At 48.0% G+C, this 22781-nt stretch overlaps 1 protein-coding gene across 5 annotated transcripts in view; it reads left to right on the top strand.

The window, feature by feature from the left end:
• The first annotated feature begins 15003 nt into the window (after nucleotides 1-15003).
• Ap1b1 (adaptor related protein complex 1 subunit beta 1) overlaps nucleotides 15004-22781 on the top strand; it is a 70526-nt gene continuing 62748 nt past the window's right edge. For 2 of the 5 annotated variants that reach the window (XM_004664041.2, XM_004664040.2), the window contains exon 1: nucleotides 15004-15142. The gene's annotated coding sequence lies outside the window, so the exon portion shown is untranslated. Of the gene's footprint in view, nucleotides 15143-19318; nucleotides 19338-22781 lie in introns of those variants that run through there. The other 3 variants (XM_004664044.2, XM_004664042.2, XM_045131976.1) reach the window with 2 other exon arrangements.

Genomic DNA, 22781 nt, shown 5'->3' with positions numbered 1-22781 from the left:
CTCTCAAATAAATATAAATAAACAACATTTCATCCTGGACTAGAGTGAGACCCTACCTGGAAAAAAAAAGGTACAGTTATTTCTTCTATTCTTCTCCTTCTCTTGTTCCTCCTTTTTCTCTTCCTCCTCTTCCTTCTCTTCCTTTCCCTCCCCCTTCTTCACAGTGTCTCTATGCAGCCTAAACTCACAACCACCTCAGTCCAAAGTGTTCAATTACAAGTGTGCACAATGTCCAACTTTTTCTTTTTGCGAGGTAGGGCCTCGCTCTAGCCCAGGCTGACCTGGAATTCACTATGGAGTCTCAGGGTGGTCTTGAACTTGCAAAGATCCTCCTACCTCTGCCTCCCAAGTGCTGGGGTTAAAGGCATGTGCTGCCATACCTAGCTATTTTATACAATTTTTGAAATGAGGGGAGGGCCACAGGGGCCTGGGGCCGGGGGAGGAGTGGAGGGGCCCTCACTTGTCAGGTGCGCCCATGTTGTCTGGGAGTGAGGGAGTCCCGAGGCTGTTGTGACGGCTGAGACTTCCCTCTGCCTGCACAAGAAGGGGAGAACTCCACAGCTCTCCCGCTCGGCTCCCCCTGCTCCCTCCCACAGGCAGCACACAAGCAAGAATTTGTCCTCTAAGGCGGGGGGGGGGGGGCAGATGCATGAAGAGTCTCCTATTTGATGAGACAGCAGTGATGAGGTGATGTCTGGGTTTTTTAATATCCCCATTGCTGAACTGGTGCCAGCTGCCAGAGTCCAAGCCAGATCCCAGGAGCCACATTTGTCCTCTGGGCTGTGGGGGGGGAGTTTTCAGGGATTTACTTTGAGACCCACCAATTGAAGAGAAGTTGCTGTGGCAGCTGAATTAGTTCCAAGATCTACCACCTCCCATGGGGACCTAGGCAAGATCCTTGAGTCCTTCTCTTCCTTCCTTCCTTCCTTTCTTTCTGTTTGTTTTTTGTTTGTTTTTCAAGGTAGGGTCTTGCTGATCTGGAATTCACTATGGAGTTTCAGGGTGGCCTCATACTCATGAAAATTCTCCTACCTCTGCCTCCCAGGTGCTGAGATTAAAGGCATGTGCCACCATGACTGGCTTTTTTTTTTTTTTTTTTTGGTCTTTTAAGACAGTTTTATGTAGCTCAGGTGGTCTTTGAATTCACTATGTAGTTGAGGATGACCGTGGACTCCTGACCCTCTTTTTTAAAATTTATTTTTTGTTTATTTCTATTTATTTATTTGAGAGTAACAGACACAGAGAAGGAGGCAGAGAGAGAGAGAGAGAAAATGGGCACTCCAGGGCCTCCACCCACTGCAAACGAACTCCAGATGCATGCACCCCCTTGTGCATCTGGCTAATGTGGGTCCTGGGGAATCAAGCCTCGAACCGGGGTCCTTATGCTTCACAGGCAAGTGCTTAACCGCTAAGCCATCTCTCCAGCCCACTCCTAATCCTCTTGCCTCCACCTCCCAAGTGTGGGGGATTATAGGGATGCACCCCCTACCTGGTGAGTCTTTCCTTCAAAAGCCAAAAATTATCTTTTTTTTTTTTTTTTTCAAGGTAGGGTTTCATTCTAGCCCAGGCTGACCTGGAATTCACTATGTAGTCTCAGGGTGGACTTGAACTCACCATGATCCTCCTACCTCTGCCTCCCAAGTGCTGGGCTCAAAGGCGTGTGCCACTACGCCCGGTTGCAAAAATTATCATTTTTTACCAAAAACAGAAACACTTTGAGGTATAAGCTGTGGAACTTACTCCATTTTGGAGGGTAAACCAAGGCCCAGATAGGTTTATTGCCTTGCCCACAGGGACACAGAACTGACTGTCAAGTCATGGCTCCCTGCTGTTGGTGGACTGTGGGTCAGGCTTTGAGAGCTTGAGTTCTCACTACTATTCTGAATTCCTGGGTGTGTCAGTTTCCTCAACAAAAGGATTAATGGCCTAGAGAACATGAAAATGTCATTGATAATATAGAATCACTTAATTTTATTTTACTTTATTATTATTATTTTGAGATAGGATCTTGCAATGTAGCCCATGCTGGCCTTGAACTCATGTTCCTCTTACTTCAGCCTCCAGAGTGCTGGGATTACAGGAAGGTATGCACCATCATTCCTGGCTTAAGATCATATTTTATATGGGAAAAAAAATCCCTAAGAGATTCTGGGTGTGGTGGGGCCCGCCTTTGATCCCAGCACTCAGGAGGCAAAGGTAGGAGGATCACCATGAGTTCAAGGCCACACTGAGACTACATAGTGACTTCCAGGACAGCCTGGGATAGAGTGAGACCCTACCTCGAAAAACAAAAACAAACAAACAAACAAACAAATCCCTAAAAGAGACAGGCACTTGTTAAAAGAAAACTTCTGTTACAGAACTGCCTGAGGTGTCCATCCTTTGCGGGCTTGTCTCAAAGATAAATTAGGAACCAGGTGTTGTGTAGATTCCTCTAGGTTTTCTTTGCATTTACAAGTAGATGTTAGAACATATGTCTTTAGTTGTTTTTTCTTTTTTTTTTAGACTGGCCTTTTTACTTTCTTTCTTTCTTTCTTATTTTTTTTACAGATTTGAATTTTTTTTGTTTTTTAAATTTTTATTTTTTATTAACAACTTCCATGATTATAAAAAATACCCCATGGAAATACCCTCCCTCCCCCCACTTTCCCCTTTGAAACTCCATTCTCCATCATACCCCCTCACCATCTTAGTTTTTTTTTAACATTTCATTTATCTATTTTATTTATTTATTTGAGACAGAAAGAGGGAGGGAGGGAGAGAGAGAGACAGAGAGATAGAGAGGGAGAGAGAGAAGGGGTGCACCAGGGACTTCAGCCACTGCAAACGAACTCTAGATGCATGCACCATCTTGTGCATCTGGCTTACATGGGACCTAGAGAATCAAATCTTGGTCCTTAGGCTTCACAGGCAAATGCCTTAACGACTCAGCCATCTCTCCAGCCCAGAACATATGCATGTGGCTCAGCCAGCAGAGAGCTTGCCTAGCAATGCAGGAACCCCTCAGTTCAGTCCGCAGTGCCTCAAAAATGGCACAGTGATGCATTTGTGTGATCCCAGCATTTGGCAGGTAGAGGCAGAAGCATTAGAAGTTCAAGGTCCTCTTCCTGCATAGTGGGTTTGAAAAGGTTAGACTGGGCTATATGAGCTGTCTTTAAAATAAAAAGGGGGCTGTAGGGATGGCTTAGCAGTTAAGGCATTTGCCTGCAAAGCCAAAGGACCCAGGTTCGATTCCCCAGGACCCACGTTAGCCAGATGCACAAGGGGGCACACGCGTCTGGACTTGATTCACAGTGGCTGGAAGCCCTGCTGTGTGCCCAATTCTCTCCTCTCCTTTCTCTGTCAAATAAATAAATACAAAAATCTAAAAAAAAAAAATTAAAAAGAAAAAGAAGGGAATCGGGTGTGGCGGCACCCACCTTTAATCCCAGCACTCAGGTGGCAGAGGTAGGAGGATCACACGAGTTCGAAGCCAACCTGAGACTACATAGTGAAGCTCAGGTCAGCCTGAGCTAGAATGAGACCCTACCTACCTCAAAAAAAAAAAACAATATATATATACATATACTATTTATTTATTTATTGAGGGAGGCAGAGAAAGAGAGAATGGATGCACCCAGGCCTGTAGCTGTTGCAAACGAATTCCAGCTTGCCTGTGAAGCCTAAGTTTCCATGTTGGACTCTCCATATCCCATGTAAGCCAAATGCAAAGGTGAGGCAGGCACAAGGTCACACATGCCCACTAGGTGGTGCACACGTTTGGAGTGTGATTTCATTGATGGAGTCCCTGCCGTGCCAATTCTCTCCCTCTCACAAAAAAAAAACAAAAACAAGCCGGGCGTGGTGGTGCACGCCTTTAATCCCAGCACTCGGGAGGCAGAGGTAGGAGGATCACCGTGAGTTCAAGACCACCCTGAGACTCCATAGTGAATTCCAGGTCAGCCTGGGCTAGAGTGAGACCTTACCTCGAAAACAAAAAAAAAAAAAAAAGGAAAAAAAAAACAATAATAATAAAACAGATAAAAATGGCTTAGTGGTTAAGCGCTTGCCTGTGAAGCCTAAGGACCCCAGTTCGAGGCTCGATTCCCCAGGACCCACGTTAGCCAGATGCACAGGGGGGCGCACGTGTCTGGAGTTTGTTTGTAGTGGCTGGAGGCCCTGGCGTGCCCATTCTCTCTCTCTCTCTCTCTCTCTCTTTCTCTCTCTCTCTCTCTGTAATTCTCAAATAAATAAAAAAGAAAGTCTGTCAGAGGTGGGAGTCCTTCTGTCTAAAAAAAAAAAAAAAAGAAAAAGAAAAAAAAGAGGGCTGGACTGACGTGGTAGTGCATGCCTTTAATCCCAGCACTCGGCACTTGGGAGGCAGAGATAGGAGGATCACTGTGTGTTCGAGGCCACCCTGAGTCTACAGAGTGAATTCCAGGTCAGCCTTGGCTAGAGTGAGGCTCTACCCCCAAGAGAGAAAAAAAAAAAAAAAAAAAAGAGAGAGCACTGGAGAGATAGCTTAATAGTTAAGGCGCTTGCCTGTGAAGCCTAAGGATCCAAGTTCAATTCCCCAGAACCCATGTAAGCCAGCTGCACATGGTGGTACATGCATCTGGAGTTCATTCACAGTGGCTGGAAGCCCTGTTGTGCCCATTCCCTCTCTCTCTCCTTCTCTCATAAATATATAAACAAAAACTTAAAAAAAAAAAAGAGAGAGAGAGACCCAGACCCAAGCTCCTTGGTTTTCTATATTGGGAAAGTAAAGCCACGATGGGGAGGGACCCAGGAGAAGGGGATGGGGAACCTAGATCCTCGGATGGCTTTGGGATGGGGAGGAGTGCGCTGCAGTTGCCTGGCCCCGGGTATACTGCCTTGGCCTCAGTGAGGAGCTGCGCCTTGCAGAGCCGGGAGGAGGGCGAGAGAATCAGCTCCAGCTGCCAGGCTGGGCCTCTTCAGTCTCTGCTAAGAGAAGATTTACAGCTGCCGAGAGCTTAGGAAGGTTATAGAGAAAAGGCGGGGCACAGTGCCAGCAAGAGCCTCGCAGTGCCTGCAGCAGGCCTGGCCCTACCAGCCAAGCCTGAGCATAGGACCCTGGCCACTCCTGTGTTACTTTGCTCTTCTTTTTAAACATAATATTTATTTATTTATTTGAGAGAGACAGAGAGAGAGAGAGAATGGGCACACCAGGGCCTCCAGCTGCTGCAAACGAACGACAGATGCATGCATCACTTTGTGCATCTGGCTCACGTGGGTCCTGGGGAATCGAGCCTCGAACCGGGGTCCTTAGGCTTCACAAGCAAGCGCTTAACCACTAAGCCATCTCTCCAGGCCTGTTTGTTTTTAAAGTATTTTTATTTATTTATTTGAGAGAGAGAAAAAAAAAAGAGGCAGATATATATGTAGAGAGAGAATGGGCACTCCAGGGCCTCCAGCCGCTGCAAACTCCAGATGCATGTGCCCCCTGTGCATCTGACTTATGTGGGACCTGGAGAATTGAACCTGGATCTTTTGGCTTTGCAGACAAGGACCTTAACCACTGAACCACCTCTCCAGCCCTGTTTGTTTGGTTGGATGATTGGTTACTTGTTTTTTTGAAGTAAAGTCTCACTCTAGCCTAGCCCAGGCTGACCTGGAATTCACTATGTAGTCTCAGGCTGACCTCGAACTCCTGGCAATCCTCCTACCTCTGCCTCCAGAGTGCTGGGATCAAAGGCGTGCACCACCACATCAGCTTGTTTTTTGGTTTTTCAAGGCAGGGTCTCACTCTAGCCCAGGTTAACCTGGAATTCCTTATGTAGTCTCAGGGTGGCCTCAAACTCACAGTGATCCTCCTGCCTCTGCCTCCCAAGTGCTGGGATTAAAGGCATGCAACACCATGTCCGCCCCCTGGATGTTTTTTTTAACTGACAATTTCCATAATTATAGATAATAAACCATAATTCCCTCCCCCACTATCCCCTTCACAAATCCCCTTTCCACCTTATCCCCTCCTCCTTTCAATTATTCTCTCTTTTATTTTTTTAAATTGTTTTATGATAAGTGCGGGGAGGGGGGAGAATGGGTGCACCAGGGCCTCTAGCCACTGCAAAGGAACTCCAGATGCATGCGCCATGATATGCATCTGGCTAACTTGGGACCTGGAAGATTGAACCTAGGTCCTTAGGCTTCATAGGCAAGCATCTTAACTGCTAAGCCATTTCTCCAGCCCTCTTTTATTTATTTATTTATTTACTTGACAAAGAAAGAAGGAGAGAGAGAGAGAGAGAATGGGCACACCAGGACCTCCAGCCACTGAAAACCAGCTCCAGATGAGTGCGCCTCCCTTGTGCATCTGGCTAATGTGGGTCCTGGGGAATGGAACCTGGGTCCTTTGGCTTTGCAGGCAAGTACCTTAACCACTAAGCTGTCTCTCAATAACCTCTCTGGCCAACAACTCACTTCCTTCCAGAACTTTTGACAACTATTTTTCTCTCAATTTTTATTAACGTCTTCCATGATTATAAAAAATATCCTGTGGTAATACCCTCCCTCCCCCCACTTCCCCCTTTGAAATTCCATTCTCCATCATATCCCCTCCCCATCTCAATTAGTCTTTTATTTTGATGTTATGATCTTTTCCTCCTCTTATGGTCTTGTGTAGGTAGTGTCAGGCACTGTGAGGTCATGGATATCCAGGCCATTTTGTGTCTGGAGGGAGCACTTTGTAAGGAGTCCCACCCTTCCTTTGGCTCTTACATTCTTTCCGCCACCTCTTCCGCCATAGATAGACCCTGAGCCTTGAAAGGTGTGATCGAGATATTACTCAGTACTCCAGTCACTTCCTTCCAGCACCATGATACATGTCATCCCAAGGTCGTCCCAAGGTCACTGCCATCTGAAAAGAGAAGATTCTGTACCCAAAGTGAGAGTAGAATTAATATAAGGGTATGAATAGTAAGAGAAGTGTTTACCAGGCAGTCTGATAAGCGTAGTATATACATTTATCCAGACATCAGCAGACATTACCCCCCTAGGGCTCATGACTACCCTGCTTTAAGTTTTCAGTATCAGGGATATATTCCCTCCCATGGAGCGGGCCTCCAGTCCAATTAGAGGGCAGTTGGTTTCCACCACATGCCACTATTGCACCTGTTGGCTCATTTGGCCTGGCTGACCAAATATAAGGCTTGCAGCGTCCACTGTATCTTCACTGGTGATATCTCTTTCTCCCATTGAATTACATTTAGAATGGCTTCTTCCAGCTTTCTGTTAGCTGGTCTACATGGAGGAGGTTATCAGCTCAGTTCCAGCAGGATTCTTCAGTGGCCTTGCAGCCCAAGTATGTGCAGTCTTCAGCAATAGGGTCTTACCATCTATTCCTGGTGGGAAACCAAGGGCCTCGGCAATGGCCTATAATGTTTGGGAGGCATCAGGAACCTCCCTGGCCTTTTGGCAAATTTTTAAAGGTTTGATGAATAGGGCTGGAGAGATCCCTTAGTGGGGAAAGCACTTGCATGAAAAGCCTAACGACCTGGGTTTGATTCCCCAGTTCCCATGTAAAGCCAGATGCACAAGGTGGTGCATGTGTCTGGAGTTCATTTGCCGTGTCTAGAGGCCCTGGTGTGCCCATTCTCTCTCTCCTTGCACACAAATAAATAAAATATTTTAAATAAAATGATGTGATGAATAAAAACAACGAGGAGAAACAAGAACAGACTGGGTTAGAAGATTTGTAATTACACAGGAAGAAGAGTCTAGAAACTTGGAACAAAAAGCAGGGTGGTGTAATGGCTGCAGAAAGGAAAGGTAAGCAGTTAGTGGTGTCTGTGTGCCATCTAGTGGGCAGAAAACAAAACAACACAAATTTGTTCAATTGATAGAATCCTTTAGGGTTTGCTCCCACTACTTCTGTGAATGCCAAAATCCATGAACTGTTAGACCCTTGTATAAAATATATGTCTAGAACCTAAGCATATCATCCTTTATACATTAAGTCATCTTAAAATTACTTAAAATTGAGCTGGGTTGTTCGTGGTGGCACATGCCTTTAATCCCAACACTTATGGAGGCAGAAGTAGGAGGATCACTGTGAGTTCAAGGCTACCCTGGGACTACATAGTGAATTCCAGGTCAGCCTGAGCTAAAGTGAGACCCTACCTCAAAAAAAAAAAAAAGTGCTGAGGAGGGCTGGAGAGATGGCTTAGCAGTTAAGCGCTTGCCTGTGAAGCCCAAGGTCCCTGGTTCGAGGCTCGATTCCCCAGGACTCACGTTAGCCAGATGCACAAGGGGGCGCACGCGTCTGGAGTTCGTTTGTAGCGGCTGGAAGCCCTGGCATGCCTATTCTCTCTCTCTGTCACTCTCAAATAAATAAATAAGAATGAACAAAATAATTTTTTTTTAAGTAAAAGTTTTTTTTTTAAGTGCTGAGGAAATGGCTTAGCAGTTAAGGTATTTGCCTGCAAAGCCTAAGGATCCCAGTTCACTTCCCCAAGACCCACATAAGCCAGATGCACAAGGGAGCACGTGCGTCTGAAGTTCATTTGCAGTGGCTGGGGGCCTAGCATGCCCATTCTCTTTCTCTCTATCTGCCTCTTTCTCTCTCAAATAAATAAATAAAATATTTTTAAAAATGTAAGAACAATGCCGGGCGTGGTGGCGCATGCCTTTAATCCCAGCACTTGGGAGGCAGAGGTAGGAGGATTGCTGTGAGTTTGAGGCCACCCTGAGACTACAGAGTGAATTCCAGGTCAGCCTGGGATACAGTGAGACCCTACCTTGGAAAACCAAAAAAAAAAAAAAAAAAAAAAAAATGTAAGAACAATAAAAAAAATACTTAAAATTGCTGGGCATGGTGGCACACACCTTTAATACCAGCAGAGGTACGAAGGATCGTTGTGAGTTCAAGACCAATGTGGGACTATGCAATGAATTCCAGGGGGCTAGTGTGAGACCCTACCTTGATAAAGCAAAACAATAAATTACCTAACACAAGGCTGGGGAGATGGCTCAGCAGTTCAAAGAAGCATTTGTATGCAAAGCCTGCTGGCCCAGTTTCAATTCCCCAGTATCCACATAAAGCTAGATGCACAATGTGGCACGATCATCTACAGTTTGTTTGCAGTGGCATGAGGCCCTGGTGTGCCTACATACTTTCTTTTCCTCTCTCTCTCCTCCTCTCCCTCTCTCTTAAATAAAAAATAACATTTATTAAATAACTAACCTAACAAAATGTAGGTGCTATGTCCATGATTGTTGTTATATTGGGGGGTGGGGATGGGTAGACTATCCAACATGCACGAGGCCCTGAGTTTGATCTGCAACCACACGAGCGAGAATGGTGGTGCACAGCTAAAAATGCCAGCATTCAGATAGTGGAGGCTGGAGGGGATGAGAAGCCCATGGTTCAAGGGCACCTACAAGAGACCCTGTCAGAAAGACAGAAAAGGGGGCTGTAGCAATTTCCTAGTGATTAAGGTGCTTGCCTGCAAAGCCTAAGGACCCAGGTTTCATTGCCCAGCACCCACATAAAGCCAGGTGCACATTATATATAAAAAGAAAGGCAAGGGGCTGGAGAGATGGCCTAGTGGCTAAGGCGCTTGCCTGCAAAGCCAAAGAACCTCGGTTCAATTCTCCAGGACCCACGTTAGCCAGATGCACAAGGGGGCGCACGCATCTGGAGTTCGTTTGCAGTGGCTGGAAGCCCTGGCGCACCCATTCTCTCTGTCTCTCTCTCTCTCTCTGTCACTCTGCCTCTTTCACTCTCTCAAATAAATAAAATAAAATATTTTTTAAATTAATTAATTAATTTTTTAAAAAGAAAGAAAGGTAGGGCTGGAGAGATGGCTTACCGGTTAAGGTGCTTGCCTGTGAAGCCTAAGGACCCATGTTCATCAGTTGTTTTATTTATTTATTATTTATTTATTTATTTGAGAGAGTGAGAGGCAGACAGAGAGGCGTGCCAGGGCCTCCAGCCACTGCAAACGAACTCCAGGCGCATGCACCACCTTGTGCATCTGGCTTACGTGGGTCCTGGAGAATCGAACTGGAATCCTTTGCCTTTGCAGGCAAATGCCTTAACCACTAAACCATCTCTCTCCAGCCCAGGACCCATGTTCAATGTCTCTTCAGATCCCACCTTAGCCAAATAAACAAAGGTGAGATAAGCGCACGGTTGCACATACCCACTAGGTGGCGCAAGCGTCTTGGGGTTCAATTTCAGTGGCTGAGGCTCTGGCCCCTTGTCTCTCTCACCTGCCCTTCTCTCTCTAAATAAAAATAAACAAATATTAGCTAGGCGTGGTGGTCCACACCTTTAATCCCAGCACTCAGGAGGCAGAGATAGGAGGATCGCCATGAGTTCGAGGACAACCTGAGACTGCATAGTGAATCCCAGGTCAGCCTGGGCTAGAGTGAGACCTTACCTCAACTTTCCCCTCCAAAAAATAAATAAAAATAAACAAACATTTAAAAAAAAAAGAGCCGGGTGTGGTGGCACACACCTTTAATCCCAGCACTTGGGAGGCAGAGAGGTAGGAGGATCTCCTTGAGTTTGAGGTCACCCTGAGACTACATAGTTAATTCCAGGTCAGCCTGGACCAGAATGAAACCCTACCTCAAAAAAAGAAAGGCAGCCCCAGCGATGTTCATGTCCAAGAAGCACCGGATTACCATTTATAAACTCCTGTTTAAGGAGGTGGGGATGGTCACCAAGAAGGATGTCAGTACACCCCAGCACCCCAAACTGGCAGACAAGAATGTATCCAGCCCTCAGGTTGTGAAGCCCATGCAGTCTCTCCCATAAGGCCACCTGAAGGAACAGTTTGCATGAAGGCGTTTCTGCTGGTGCCTGCATCCTGCACCGCAGCCATCCGGAGCCTGGCAGGCCTCTGCCCAAAGGCCGGGAGGGTGAGCCGCAGCAGACAGGAAGGCCTACAAGCAGAGCACAGTGCCCCCTGGTACTGACGAGGAAGCAGAGCCTGACACTCAGTTTAGAGGCAGATCTGGTCGTGGAAATGCTCAGCCACCTCTGTAAAGCGGAAGGGGATTATTTTGTGCTGAATAAATTTGTAGCCAGGAAAAACAAAAAGGAGGGCTGGGGAGATGGCTTAGTGGTTAAGGTGCTTGCCTGTGAAGCCTACAGACCCAGATTCCATTCCCCAGGACCCACAGGAGCCAGATGCACTAGGTGGCACGTGCCACTGGAGTTTGTTTGCAGTGGCTAGAGGCCCTGGTGCCCCCATTCTCTCTGTCCTGGAAAACAAATTAATAAACAATTATTTTTTCTTTTCTTTTTCGAGGTGGAGTCTCACGCTAGCCCAGACTGACCTGGAATTCACTACGTAGTCTCAGCGAGGCCTTGTACTCATGGCAATCCTCTTACCTCTGCTCCCCCGCCCCCAAGTGCTGGGACTAAAGGCGTGCGCCACCACGCCCCGCTACAAATAAAATTTTTCAAAAAGACGGAGAAGGGAAAAGGAGGAAAGGGAGGGAAGGACTTGCTGAAAGTCACACAGCACCAGCTTGGAACTCCCAACTTTCCTCTAATTGGATGAAACTTCATAAAGCAGAAGAGGAAAAAAGGGTGGGTGGAGGGAAAGCATGGCTCTCCCTGGCATCAGCTTGGCCTTGCTCACTTCTGTCTTCCAACTGTGCAAGCTGTCGTTTCCCGGCCTCTGGCACTGAGATGTGCCTCCTCCCCCTTCTCCCATTACAGTTTCACTTCTCTTGTCCGGCTGGTGGGGACGAGGCTCTGTGCCTGCAGTGAGTACAAGAGAACTCAGCTCTTCCCACTGACTGATTTTCTCATCTCTACCCGGGGACAGTCAGGCAGGCTTGAGTTATTGGGAGAATTCAATGACTTATCATTTAGCCATTTAGAAGGTCTCTGCTGGGCTGGAGAGATGGCTTAGTGGTTAAGCGCTTGCCTGTGAAGCCTAAGGTCCCCGGTTCGAGGCTCGGTTCCCCAGGTCCCACGGTTCCCCAGGTCCCACGTTAGCCAGATGCACAAGGGGGCGCATGCGTCTGGAGTTCGTTTGCAGAGGCTGGAAGCCCTGGCGCGCCCATTCTCTCTCTCTCCCTCTATCTGTCTTTCTCTCTGTGTCTGTCGCTCTCAAATAAATAAATAAATAATTAAAAAAAAAAAAAAAGAAGGTCTCTGCGTGGAGACTGGATCGCACTGCTGTAGCTTCATGGGCTCAGTCTTCATGGTTCCGGCCACTTGCCACCTTCTTCGGGAAGATTCCCAGCCAGATTTGATGCCCCAAGTCTCCTGTGTGCATCCATAGTCCTGTCCATTTAAAAAGTATTTACGGTCTGGAGAGACGGCTTAGCGGTTAAGCACTTGCCTGTGAAGCCTAAGGACCTCGGTTCGAGGCTCGATTAGGCAGATGCACAAGGGGGTGCACGCGTCTGGAGTTCATTTGCAGTAGCTGGAGGTCTTGGCCTGCCCATTCTCTCTCTCTCTCTCTCTCTCTCTCTCTCTCTCTCTGCCTCTTTCTCTCTCTGTCTGTCACTCTCAAATAAATAAATAATTAAGTAAAAATATCTACTTAGTTATTTTTATTTAGAGAGAGGGGCAGATAATGGGGGGATGAAGAGAATGAGCATGCCAGGGTTTCTAGCTGCTGCAAATGAACTCTAGACACATGCACCACCTTGTGCAGCTGGCTTTTGTGGGTCCTAGGGAATCAAACCTGGGTCCTTTGGCTCTGCAGGCAAGCACCTTAATCGCTAAACCATCTCTCCAGCCCCCCGTTTTTCGGTAGGGTCTCGCTTTAGCCGAGGCTGACCTGGAATTCCCTATGCAGTCTCAGCTGGCCTGGAATTCATAGCAACCCTACCTCTGCCTCCCAAGTGCTGGGATTAAAGGTTTGTGCCACCATGCCCAGCTTCTTAAAAATACTTTAAATTCTTTCTTTCTTTGCAGTTTCTTTTATGAGAGAGAGAATTGGCATGTCAGGGCCTCCAGCCACTGCAATTAAATTGCAGATATGTGTGCCATCTTGTACACATGCACAACCTTGTGTGCTTGAGTCACCTTGTGCATCTGGCTTACATGGGATCTGAAGAGTAAGCATGGATCCTTAGTCTTCATAGGGAAGCACCAAAACCAATAACCTATCTCTCTAGTCCTTTAAAAAATATTTATTTATTTGAGAGAGAGAGAGAGAGAAAGAGGTAGAGGGGAGGGAATGGGTGTGCCATGACCACCAGCCACTGCAATAAAAAAAAAAAAAACCCAGACACTTGTACCACCATATACATCTGGCTTACATGGGTCCTGGGGAATTGAACTTGGGTCCACACCTTAACCTCTCCAGTCCCCCCTTTTTTAATTAGGGCCTCACTCTAGACCAGGAATTCACTATGTATTCTCAGGGTGGCCTGGAACTCATGGCGATCCTCTGGAGTGCTGGGATTACAGGCATGCACCACCCCTAGCTTTTTGTTGTTGTTGTTGTTTCTTGAGGTAAGGTCTCAGTCTAGCCCAGACTGACCTGGAACACACTATGTAGTCTCAGGGTGGCCTTGAACTCGTGGTGATCCTCCTACCTTTGCCTCCTAGTTCTGGAATTAAAGATGTGCATCACCACGGCTGGCCTTTTTTTTTTTTAAAACATAGGTTATACTCTGGTTCCATTTCCCTGAGGGCCCTCCTCAGTAGAGTCATTGGTGTTCATTGCTGCGTAATTAGGACCTCATCAGTATCTGGCTGGCGGGAGGGGGGGCCTCTTGCCTCAGTATATTTCTATCCACTTTGTGGCTCTTACATGTCCTGTCCATTACTCACAGTTATAACTGTCCATTTATCTTTATCCCACACTCAACAGTGAGCCTCAAGGAGAGACTTTACAATGCCTTACTCACTTTTATAATCCCAATTGTGGCATACTCAAGTAGGAGTGACAAATGTATTATTGCAGGTAAATGAATGAGACTTATTCACTTGTATTAAATGTTAAAACAACATGGTGGTGTGCTTGCCTAACATTCACGAGGCCCTCAGTGTCACTGCATAAGCTTCTTGTGGTAGCCCACACTAGTACCCTCAGAATGTAGGAGGTTGAATCAGATGGGTCAGAAGTTCAAGCTCATCCTGGCTACGTAGAGTTTGTAGTCTGTCTGGGACGTTCGTTCAGTCATGGGACATTCAGATTTGGTTCTGCAAGCTTATTTCAACATTACGTTTTTTTAAACATTTATTTATTTATGTATTTGAGAGAAAGTGAGTAGAGAGAGGCAGATAGACAGACAGAGTGGGTGCCCCAGGGCCTCCAGCTGCTGCAAACAAATTCCAGATGCATGTGCCACCAGATGCATCTAGCTTTATGTGGGTCCTGGGGAATTGAACCTGAGTCCTTTGGCTTTGCAGGCAAGTGCCCTAACTGCTAAACCATTTCTCCACACCCCCCCTCTTATTTATTTTATTTGTGAGTGTGTGCACACTATGAAGTTCCCCTTGGATAAAAGTTCCTCGGAGGACCTGATGTTTCTCCTAAAACAATGAGTTTTCCAAGAACTGCAGTGAAAGTCTCACTTCAAGTCTTAGCAGGCCGTTGCTGTCCTACCTCTGATCACATTGACCATTTATTTATTTGAGAGGCAGTGAAAAGCAGGAGAGAATGTTCGCGCCAGGGCCTCCAAAGCCACTCTGCAAACGAACTCCACCTCGTGCATCTGGGCTTTACGTGGGAGCTGGAGAATCGAACCTGGGTCCTTAGGCTTGGCAGGCAAGCTCCTTACCCGCTGAGCCGTCTCCCCAGCCCTGATTCCCATCCACGTACCCAGTTGTGATTCCCTCTTCCACAAGGCCCGTGACCTTGAGTGAAAAGCCAGGTTCTCTCAAGGCCTCAGTCTCCCCCTCCAGTCGCCCTAAGCGCCTCGCGGGCAACCGCGCCCGGCCACGCCCCCTTCCCGCCTCGCCCCGCCCCACCCGCCACCAAGCCACGCCCCCTCCCCGGGTGGCTTTGACCCCGCCCCCCCGGGCTGTGCGTCCACCGGAAGTGTCCGCGCGCGCGGGGCCGCTCACTTCCGCCGGGCAGGTGACAGCCGCGGGGCTCGGAGCGGCCGCCTGCAGGGACGCGCGGGGAGGAAGGAGAGCCGCGAGGTGGAAGCCGCGGACATTTTTTTTTTTTTTCCCCCCTGCCGAAGCGAACCGGGCCGTGGCGTTTGGGACTTGCGGGTGAGGAGAGAACAGGGGAGGGCAGCCGAGGTCGGGGTGTCGCGGGGTGGGAGTGGGGGGACGGACGACAAAGCGGAAGGTCCGAGGTGAGCGGGCGGGCCGGGACGGGGGTGGGGGGTCCTGCGGGGTCGGAGGTCACGAAGGGCCCGCCAGCCGGAGGGCTGCGGAATGCGGGTCCATTCATTCATTCGGGGCCGCGTCCCGACCTCGTCGAGCCGGGGCCTGTGGCCTTCCCCTCTTCTGGCTCTGCTTCCCGCTTCCCCGCGACTCCATGGACCTTCCCAGGTCCTCTTCTCGCTCAGGGCCTCCTTACCTCTTCTTGGCCCCCGTTCTAGAAATGGTCCCGGGGGCGACTTCCCAGCTCCCGGATAGGCTCTGGCTGCGTGGTCTCGCGTCCTCTTAAGTCCCCCAGGGACAAGTTGATGGCATAGGGACAAGTTGATGGCATGGGGACACCTGCAATAGTGCTAAAATAACAGGAGCGCGCTAAGCACTTGGCATAGAAAGTCACGTTGCAACCTGACAGCAGCCCTTCTTGTAAGGTAGCTTGCTTGTTACCCCCTTGCCCAGTTGTTGCTTTTTTAATTCCACGAGGACACTGAGGCACAGGGAGGTGACATTCTACATGTAAGGTCATTCGGGTGCGGCAGAGGCACAATCAGGCTTCCTATATAGTTCTTCTGGGACCAGCCAAGTGGCAGAAGCTGGAGCAGATGTGGAGCGCAGGAGGTATTTAGCATTTGGATTGATGTCAGAATTGTGGCCGTACTGCCTGTCAGATCTAACATGAGGGCCATTTGATTTCTCTTTCTTTCCTTTTTGTTTTTAATTTTAAAATTTATTTATTTATTTATTTGACTGAGAGAGAAAGAGGCAGATAGACAGAGAGAATGGGCACGTTAGGGCCCCCAGTGGCAGCAAACTCCAGTCGCATGCACCACCTTGAGTATCTGGGGCTTATATGGGTCCTGGGGAATTGAACCTGGGTCCTTTGGCTTTGCATGCAGGTGCCTTAATTGCTAAGCCAATCTCTCCAGCTCAGTCTTTCTTTCTTTCTTTCTTTCTTTCTTTCTTTCTTTCTTTCTTTCTTTCTTTCTTTCTTTCTTTCTTTTTTTTGGGGGGGGAGCAGTTTTGAGGTAGGGTCTCACTCTAAGCCCAGACTGACCTGAAATTCACTATGTAGTCTCAGGGTGGCCTCAAACTCAAAGAGAACCCCTACCTCTACCTCCTGAGTGCTGTTAAAGGCATGTGCCATGACGCCAGCCTTCCTTTCTTTATATCTTATTTATTTATTTTGTGAGTAGAGGGAAATCAAAGAGAGACAGACAAAGAGAATGGGCACACCAGAGTCTTTAGCCACTCACTGTAAATGGGCCACCTTGTGCATCTGGCTTTACATGGGTACTGGGGAATTGAACCAGAGTCGTTAGGCTTTTCAGGCAAGCGCCCTAAGTGCTGAGCCATTGCTGCAGCCCTGATTCACTTTCCTTAGGAGGCTGGTTTTTATTTTATTTTAATTTTTTTGAGGTAGGGTCTCACTCTAGTCCAGGCTGAACTGGAATTCACTATGTAGTCTCAGTGTGGCCTCGAATTCACGATGATCTTCCTACCTCTCCCTCCCGAGTGCTGGGATTAAAGGCGTGTGCCACCACTCCCGGCTAGGAGGCTATGTGGTTTTTCTTTTTTTTTTTTTGCATGTGTGTAACATGGTGTGTGTGGTATGTGCATTTGTACGCGCCTGTGGAAAGCTGCCCTTTGGCAAGCAGTTGCTCTAAGTGATTTACCTTTTGGGACAAGAGTTTTAAGCTTTTCCTGAGCTGGGAGGCACAAAATGGGCTGTTTATGAAGCTGACATCTGGAAGCTCACTTCAGCATGTTTGAGCTACATTTCTTCTGGAATAAAGAGAGGCCAGGGCTAGAGAGATGGCTTAGTGATTAAGGTGCTGGCCTGCAAAGCCAAAGGACCTCGGTTCAATTCCCCAGGACCTACATAAGCCAGATGCACAAGGTGGAGCGTGCATCTGGAGTTCATTTGCAGCAGCTGGAGGCCCTGAAACACCCATTCTCTCTCTATCTGCCTCCTTCTCTCTCTCAGATAAATAAATAAAAATATTAAAAAAAAACAAAACCACAGAGACCAGACCAGCCACAGGGGACCCCCTAGGGGGAATCTTCCAGTGCCCAATTCTGGAGGAACCCAAAGGAAGGGTCTTTGCCTTTGCCTGGGATGAGGAGGACAGCTTGTCTGGGAGATGATGAGATAGTTTGGCGGTTTGAGGGTGAGGTTGTGTGAATATTTTATTCCTTTGTAGACATTCACTTGTTCCAGTTCTGCCTCAGTTTCCCTGTCAGCAGCACAAAATAAATACTTGCCAGCTTCCTGCCCACTCCCAGTGTCATAAAACATAATGAACTTTTGAAAGTTTCTCCTTGCTGAAGAAACCTGTGGTATAAATGTTACTGTAGTAGTTGTTGGTTTGAAATGGAGTCTCACTCTGTAGCCCAAGTGAGCCTTTTCAATTCATGGGACTCCTACCTCGGGCTCCCAAGTGCTGGGGTTAAAGACTATAGCCACCACACCTTTTTGTTGTTGTTGTTTTCACTTTAGCTCAAACAGACCTGGAATTCACTATGTAGTCGCTGTGCGGCCTCGAACTCACTGCCATCCTCCTACCTCTGCTGGATCAAAGGCGTGCGCTGCCACACTCAGCTGCTGCTTTTTCTTTTTTCTTTTTTTTTTTTTTTAACTCTATGTCCTGCTCTCCTAGTTCCATTGAATTCACAGAAACTTGATATCGTCACCTTATCCCCATCTTTCCAGGAGAGAATAATGATAGGAGATAAAGTGACTTGTCAGAGATGGTAGAAACATGAACAGAGCTCTGAGTGACTGCCTCCCTGTCCTGTGTGGAGCCTACCAGGATCCTCTGGCCTCTTACATTCTGGCACAAGGGCCAGCTTCACAAGGCCCAGTGAATCAGGTCCCTCAGGGGTTGTGCAGAGATCATCTGTGAGTGCGGGCTGACTAGAAGCTATCCTGAGTGGGTTGGAGGGCTTAGGGTTAAAATGGAAAGAACACCCTCTGATCCTGGCCATCAGCCTGGGTCAGCAGCTTCCCAGTAGTGAGGCCTGGGCAGTTTACTTTGGCTGGGTCTTACCTCAGTTCTCAAATATGCAGATGAAGCTCAGTGGTAGAGTGAGTGCTTGCCTGGCATGTGCAAGGCCCTGGATTCCATTCTGAACACTGGAAAAAAACACAATTTAAAAAAAATGTTTTATATGCCAGGCGTGGTGGCGCACACCTTTAATCCCAGCAGTCAGGAGGCAGAGGTAGGTGGATCACCGTGAGTTGGAGGCCACCCTGAGACTGCGTAGTGAGTAGGTCAGCCTGAGCTAAAGTGAGACCCTACCTCGAAAAACCAAAACAATAATAAATAAATAAATAAATAAATAAATAAATAAATGTTTTATATTTGTAAAGAGAGAGAGAGAGAGAGGTGGGGGGGGAGAATGGGCACATCAGGGTGTCTCACCACTGCAAACAAACTCCAGAATGTACCACCTTGCACATCTGGCTTTATGTGGGTCCTGGGGAATTAGACCTGGGCAGTCATGCTTTGCAAGCAAGCACCTTTAACTGCTGAGCTGTCTCTAGCCTGAAAAACAAAACAATCGGTTGGGCATGGCGGCGCACACCTACTATCCCAGCACTCTCCTGGAGACGGAAGCAAGAGGGTCACCATAGTTCAAGACCAGCCTGGTCCATGTAGGCTACACAGTGAGAGTCTGTCTCACAACAGCACTAACAACAACAAACACTGCTGGCCACCCTCTGCCTCTCCTCCGTCTCCAGTGTCTGTAGGTGTTGGATGAAGGGACTGTGCAGAGCCTGTTACTGTTGGTCGAAGCCAGGGAGGCCTGCTGGGGCTTGTGTCTGAGGAAGGACGGCAGCTGGCTCCTGGGGTGTTACTTCCTTCTGCAAATAGACCTTATTTACTCAGGACTTGCTCCCACCCCGCTTGTTTCACTTCCTGCAAGTGTTTGGGAGTGAGTTCAGTGGGGGGGGGGGGGGGGGGCGCAGGGTCTGGGCTCGTACTTGCTTCGTTCTAGCCGTCCTTGAGACTTGCGCGCCATAACTGCTCACTCCCCTGAAAACCTTTAGGGCTGGCACCAAAGCTTGAAGTGCCGACAAGAGGTAGGCATGGTTTGGCGGTGGGTTCTGTTCTTTGGTGTGTTTCTAAAAGTTGAGGGGGCGTCTTCTCTTCAAAACATTTCTAGTGGCTGGAGAGATGGCTTAGCAGTTAAGGTGCTTCCCCTGCGAAGCCTAAGGGTCCAGGTTCAATTCCCCAGTACCCATGTAAGCCAGATGCATGAGGTGGCGCGTGCTTCTGGAGTTTGTTTGCAGTGGTTGGAGGCCCTGGCTCACCCGTATTTTCTTTCTCTCTCTCTCTCTGTCTCAAATAAATAAAATACTTTTTAAGAGTTTCTGTTTCTAAGCCAGGTGTGGTGGCACATGCCTTTAATTCCAGCATTTGGGAGACAGAGGAAGGAGGAGCGCCATGAGTTCCAGGCCACCCTGAGACTACTTAGTGAATTCCAGATTGGCCTGTGCTAGAGTAAGACCCTACCTTGAAAAACTTAAAAGAAAAAAGTTTCTGTTTCTACGCAGGTCTTTTTTCCTAGGTATAGGTCATTAAGATTATCACAAGTCGGGAGAGATTGCTCTGCTCTTTTATGTCTTCACCCAGAGAGGAACAAATACTCCTATGAGAGAATACCACCCAAGCAGTTTGGGGAGTCCTGAAAATGAATCCTACTTGGAAATCCGTCTGTAGCTCCTCCTTGCCCTCTGACTCAGCCCTCAGCACGGCATCCAAGCCCTTTGGGACTTGACTTCTGCCTGGCTTGCCTCCTTTCTCCTCCCAGTCACACTCAGCCGCTGCCATTTCTGTAAGCTCCCTTTCTTCCTCTCGCTGTCTGCCTTGTGCTCCTCTCTGCCTAAACCCTGTCCCTGCCACCTGTCTCCCTTCTTTGCTGGCCACTCCTTGGTGCTTTCCATCATGACATCATCTCCACCTCGCAGGCCTGAGCTGGATGCTCGTTTGGTGTCCTGTGGCACTATGAGTAATTTGTCTTCTCAGTAAAGTCTCTTAGACCTGCACAAGAAGTTGTCTGGACTGTGTGTATCTGTAGCAACTAATGAGGTGTACAGTACTGAGTCAGTGCATGTGTTTGGGGAAGAAACAGGTGGAATATCCATCAAATTGTTATTAGGTCTCCATGTTATGTCCATCTCATGTCCTCCCAAGAGCAGAAGGAGGTGACCAGTGAGGGCTTGAACTACCATTGTCACTGCCAGTCAGCCTTCAGAGTCCCTTGGGGCCACCAAGTTTAGAGGGAAGCAGGGAGATGGTAAACCCTAAATACTAGTGGCTAACATTTGCCAGGCCTGCAGATTGGGCTCTGCAAAGGATTTGTATATGTTGACCTCTTTGAGCTTCACAAACCCCTTTGTTTGGAATGGCTTCTGCAGCCAAAGGGCTTGCCTGAGATTCTAGACTCCCAGGCCCCTTTATGTCTTTAGCCTTGGGTTTGACCTCTATCTGGAGGGTCTCTAAATTTGGGAGGCCCATTCTAGTTACAGTAGGAGCATAAGCTGGACGTGGTGGCACACACCTTCAATCCCAGCACTTGGGAGGCAGAGGTAGGAGGATTCCTGTAAGTTTGAGGCCAGCCTGAGACTGCAGAGTGAGTTCTGGGTCAGCCTGGGCTAGAGTGAGAACCTACCTCAAGAAATCAAAGAAAAAAAAGAACATGGCTGGTGGACCGCAAGAATTGTAGAGTCCATCATCTGGTACCCCTTCCTGTTGGACCCTAAGCTAGGAGATGGTAGATTTGGTGTCTCAGGTGCTTTTCTTTGCAGTACTGAGGATTTCACTCAGGGCTTCACACATTCTAGGTAAGTGCCCTGCCACTGAGCTACATTCCCTAGCCCTCAGAAGCTTTTAAAACCAATGCGTTGTTTCCAGCACTTCAACAGCCGAGTTCTTGGGTAGACTGGGATGGCACAAACTTTGTAAGCGCATCCAAATCGCTTCTAGTGTCTTAAGCCCTTTGAGAAAGAAGAGCAGTTTCAGTGTGGCCAACTGTTGGGTCTGCTCTGTCTTCATTCTTTGATATTCGGTGGTTGAATTGCTTGGTGTGCAGATAGCAGAGACTTTGTAAGTCTAGCATTCGTTCATTCAGTGTTTTTTTGAGACCTGCTGGTGCCTGGCACTGGGCTGTGCCATTAAGTGGACAAGCCAGGTATGGCTTCCGCTGTGGTGTTGCTTTCTCTTGAGAGAAAGAGACAAAGCAGAAGTAGAAAACAAATGCAGTGATTAGAGATTTGATAAGCTGTGAGGAATCCAGAAGGCACAGCAGCCAGAGCCTGTTAAAGTGAGGTTTCTGTCTCAGAACCTTCTAGAGGCTCCCAGCTCAACCAGAGAAAAGCCAGCAGCACCCTTACCTTGACTCCAGGTCCCCTCTGTTTTCCTTTACTGCATAACTTACTGCTCTCTTCACTGATCATTCTGTCTCCTTTGCCTCCAACAAGTCAGACACACTCCCACCTTTGGAATCTAGAACCTTTTGCATGGTAAGCACTTCTCCACTGCTGAGCCCCACCCTAGACCCCTAGCTCACTCTTTGCCATAGGCCACCCTTCCCCTTCAGGGGCCTCGTGTGGTCACTAGTTAAATTCAGCTCCTGTCTTCCTGCTCCATGCTTGCTCTCCTCCTTTTTCCAGTTTTCTTTGCCTCCAAAGCCCTGACCACTGTTTAACGTTCTGTGTATTTTACTTAGCCTTGTTAGTCTGCCCCACGAGGAGTTTGGTGTTTCATTCACTACTGCATCCCCAGCATATACAGTAGCTTCTGGTACTGCAAAATAAGCAGACACTCAGTGTTGTCATCAGCTCCACATTCCTGTGATGAACTTTCAAATAGACACAGTTCATGGAAGGAAGGGTTTTATTTCAGGCTTATAGATCCAGAGGAAATTCCATAATGGTGGAAGAGACTGGCCCCTTTTCACAGATCCAAGCAGAGAGCAGCCACCACCAGCCAGCACACACCACAAACAAGCACACATACAGGCAAAACAGCAAGCAACAGGCAGCAAACAACAGGGCCCCAGGCAATGCTCAGTAGCTCTGCATACCTTTGGGTTAGAAATCAGATCTGCCCCCAGTGGGGCCATGCCCCCTTTGGGGGATATACATTTAAACTACCACCACACTCTGTAAATGTATGAAAATTATATACAAAGCTGGGTGTGATGGTGCATGCCTTTAATTCCAGCACTGGGGTGGTAGAGGTAGGAGGATCCTTGTGAGTTCAAAGCCAGCCTGGAACTACAGAGCAAGTTCCAGGTAAGCCTGGGCTAGAGTGAGACCCTACCCCATAGAAAAGAAAGGAAGAAATTGTATCCGAGTACTGGAGGGTGAGCACAGTGAAATAGCTTCTTGAGAGAATAGACACAGGGAAGGTGTCTTTGAAGTGATGTCGTCATCTAAGCTGAGATTTGAAGGATAAGTGGGGCCCTGCTAGGACAGGATAGGGTAATCCAGGCAGCATCAAGTGCACAGGCAAGGAGAAGG

Source organism: Jaculus jaculus, chromosome 13 (assembly GCF_020740685.1).
Source record: "Jaculus jaculus isolate mJacJac1 chromosome 13, mJacJac1.mat.Y.cur, whole genome shotgun sequence".
Classification (NCBI taxonomy): Eukaryota; Metazoa; Chordata; class Mammalia; order Rodentia; family Dipodidae; genus Jaculus; species Jaculus jaculus.
The sequence above is the reverse complement of the archived record's forward strand: the minus strand, read 5'-3'. Positions and strand labels throughout refer to the sequence as shown.